Source organism: Spea bombifrons, chromosome 1 (genome assembly GCF_027358695.1).
Source record: "Spea bombifrons isolate aSpeBom1 chromosome 1, aSpeBom1.2.pri, whole genome shotgun sequence".
Classification (NCBI taxonomy): domain Eukaryota; kingdom Metazoa; phylum Chordata; class Amphibia; order Anura; family Pelobatidae; genus Spea; species Spea bombifrons.
The window spans coordinates 140,428,254-140,432,283 of NC_071087.1; positions in this window are offsets into that span (position 1 = coordinate 140,428,254).

Genomic DNA, 4,030 nt, shown 5'->3' on the forward strand with positions numbered 1-4,030 from the left:
ATAGTGGCAGTACCGTTGGGTTTGCTCTCTTCCCCGGGACAAACACTAAAAAAGATAGAAGGGGTTAAGCTCCACCCCCCCCTTACCCTATAACTGCACGTACCGGCGACCAGCAGTCAGTTCTTTTTTGTCCCGCAGGGACGAGCACTGGGGATTCTGCTCCATTCTTCTGCCTCGGCAGCTTGGATCCGGATCGGCCGGCACACGGGTTGTGTCCGGCGAAAGGGGGTTCCTGCAAGTCCGTTCGCTCCCCGGGTGGGAGCTCGGCTGATCTTTGCAGCACCGCGTTACAGAGTGAATCTGTAGCGGTGATTTGTTTCAAGCAGGGGAGGAGCATGCGCAGTACAGTGGAACGCACGCCCGGGTGGCTATGCGTTCCACTGATGATCCGGCCGTGCTACAGCGCATGCGCGGCTCGGATCATCCGATTTTGGCGCCAAATTCAAAATTGGCTGCCTATTTTATGCTGTGCAAACCTGTCTGACCACAAGAGTGTGTGTCAGGACAGGTTTCCGTGTTGTCTGAACCCCCCACACGGTTTTTGGTGATCTTTTTGATACGCCAAAAAATATGTTAACCTTCATCTCCAGAGAAGGATAAAATGCCTTCGGCTCCTCCCTGAAAGGCTTCATGCATGTCTAAACAGTTGGCTTGCCTTGAATGTACCTCCTCTCCCAAACGGCTACAGGAGGAGATGTGCCAGCAGTGTTTAGCAGATATCCGGGCAAAAGAGAAACAGAAGGATATGCTGTCCTTTCCAGGATAATTTGTCTCAAACATTTCAGGCATTTAAGGAGGCTGCCAAACCAAGGGTGCACGTCAAGCGAAGTTCATCCACATCAGAGTTGTCGTCTGGGGAATGTTCGCGTTCATCTATGGATGTGTCCAGTTCTGAAGGTTCAGAGTCGGAATCCGGTTTTCCTTCGCAAAAACTGGGGAAATTTGTTACAGGAGTAAACCAGATATGGTTGAATCCAGAAGCTAAGAAAAAGGGTTTTCCAATTTTGCCTCACCTAAGGGAATTTGCACAGCGTGAGTGGAAACATCCAAGTGATGTGTGTTTGTTTCTAGACACTTTTAAACATATTTTCAAGCTTTAAGATGACATCATGTGGGGAGAGCTTCCTAAGGGTGATGTCCAGATTGCTCAGTTGTCTAAGAAAACTACGTTGCCGATCAGAGAGGTTTCCGGCCTAAAAGATACCATGGACATAGGAGCAGAGACCGCTAATAGAAGAATCTTCCAAGGTCATCAAAGCAAAGCAACATCAGCTGGAGCAGCAGTAGCGAGAGCTCAAGGCTTATGGCTCCAGAAATTGGAAGACCACATTCTGGAGGATGCAGATAAGGATCTTTTTCACAACTTTTGGAGAATTTGAAGCTTTGTAATGAATTCTTGATGTCTAGCCTACATGGAACCGCAGGTATCCCTATTATAGGCAGAGATATTCCACGGCAGCGTGATCCTCACCGTAGGATAGATTTTTCTTTCAGAAACATAAAGATTCCAGATTTTACCCTTAACAGCTAGACAAGATAGGGCAAGACGGTTCTGTCAAAGTGGGAGGTCGCCTTCAGACTACCAGCAACCATGGATCCGTCAGATTATATCAGAAGGCTACACCATAAAATTTTGCAAGTCTCCATGCAATTGTTTCCTAGTATCCTCTTACCCAGCGTTGAACAAGTATGCAGCGTTTATTATAGCAGCATCTACACTCCTCGAGCAGGGAGTTATAGAAAACGTTTCAAAGATACAGGTTCCTGGTCCCATAGCCGGGGCACTCTTCATCCTGTACCGGATCTGAAGTCCATCAACAAATATATTCCATATCAACACTTCCGTGTGGAAACCATCTCTTCGGTTACTCAAATGATTCAGAGAGAAGATTATGTGGCTTCCCTAGACCTACAGGACGCTTACCTGCAGGTTCCAATAGCAGTAGAGTCAAGGAGATTTCTGAGATTTGCAGTGAAGACAAGCAAAGGTTTCCATCATTTTCGGTTCAAGGCGCTACCCTTCGGCCTATCAATTGCTCCAAGAGTCTTCACCAAGATTCTCACTCTGTTGGCGACAGAACTGAGATTGAGGGGAATAGCTGTGGTTCCATATCTGGACGACTGGCTTCTGAATGTAGCCAATTCACGCTTAACCCGACCACAGAGATCAAGTTTCTGGGGTTTCAGGTAAACTCAAGATCTCTACGCCTCTATCTTCCAATAGTCAAGGCCATACGCATTCGGCTAAGTGTCGCCGAGCTACAAGCGTATCCTCTCTGCTCTATCAGAAGGGTAATGAGCAGCTTGGGAGTTATGACTTCCACCATGCCGGCGATAGCCTGGGTACAGGCAAGAATGAGGCCTCTGCTATGGCACGTTCTGTCACACTGGTCCGGGACCGACGAGGATCTAGACAAGTACATTCTGATATCTCAGGATGTACTTCAACGACTAGAGTGGTGGAAGGTCAAAAGAAATTTGACAAGCGGACTGTCCTTCCAGCCCAAGCAGTGGCTGATAGTTACCATGGACGCATCCCAGACTGGTTGGGGAGCTCATTTCCAATTTCACACAGCACAAGGGAAGTGGTCAGTGCAGGAAGCGCGTCAATCGACAAACTTCAGGGAACTAAATGCCGTCTTCAAGGCTTAAGTACTCTTCAAACCGTGGATATTGAGCATCCCAGTGAAGATTCAATCCGACAACGCCACAACACTAGCCTATATTAACAGACAAGGAGGTATGAGAGTAACCAGTCTCCAAAGTTTATGCACAAAAATCATGCTATGGGCACATGAAAATCTAGAAGCTATCTCGGCGGTCCACATCAGAAGTCAGAACAATGTACTGGCAGAAACAGATGTTCTCAAGCAGATTGGTCCCTTCATCCGCCTATTTTCAAGGGTTGGTGGCAATAGTAGACCTGCCGGAAGTGGATCTCATGGCGACAAGACTGAATCGGAAAGTCCCTCTTTTTGCCTCTCTATACAGAATGGTTTTCCCTCCTTTTTTTGGATGGTCTGGAGATCAAGTGGCGATTCAACCTGGCATACATCTTTCCTCCGGTGTCTATGATTCCTCGAGTCTTGCTCAAAGTCAAGATGGACAAGGAAAGAGTACTGGCAGTTATCCCGTTCTGGCCAAACTGGAGCTGGTTTTCCCACCTTTGCCAGCTTTCGGTAACATATGGGGACCTTCCGTTGTCCGCAGACGTTTTGGAGACAAAGGGAATTCCACTCCACATCCTTCAAATGTTCAGATTGACGGCTTGGTTGCTGCAAGGCTGATCATGAAATATCAAGGTATAGACCCAGTTATGACTACTCTCCTCTTGGGGTCAGTAAATCTCTCTACATCAAGATTTTATCTAAGAACCTGGAGGAAATTTCTTGAATGGTGTCAGTCTCAAGGCCTGCAGTCTTCTCCTCCACCCATTCCGGTCATTCTGCGTGTTTTACATGTGGGATTTAAAGCGGGCCTCAAGGTTGCAACATTTAAAAGGGCAGATGTCTGCTCTTCGTCATTTTCTGCTACTCAATCTGGCGTCGGATCATTTCATTCGGAGATTTTTTTTTTTTAAGGCCATCACGATTAGAGACCTCCTGTTACATCGTTTTTTCCACCGTGAGATCTTACCGTTCTACTCAAGGCTCTATGCTCGACTCCGTTTGAGCTTCTCCAAGAGGTTTCACGTATATTCCTCTCCCTGAAGACAGCATTTTTAGTAGCTGTCACATCGGTACGACGGATTGAGGAACTCCAGGCTCTCTCAGCCTCAAAAGGTTTTTTCTCATCTTTCATCAGGACGACGTACTTATGTATCCGAGGCCGTCATTCCTGCCTAAAGTCTTATCTCAAGCTGCTATTAGCCAACCTATAGTCCTGCCAACGTTTTCTCCAAACCCTATGACACCAGAAGAAAGTGACTGGCACTGTCTAGATGTTAAGAGAGCTCTTACCATATTCTTGGGGCGTACCGCTTCCATTTCGCTCATCTGCCCATCTGTTCCTTTAGTTCCATGTAAGATCT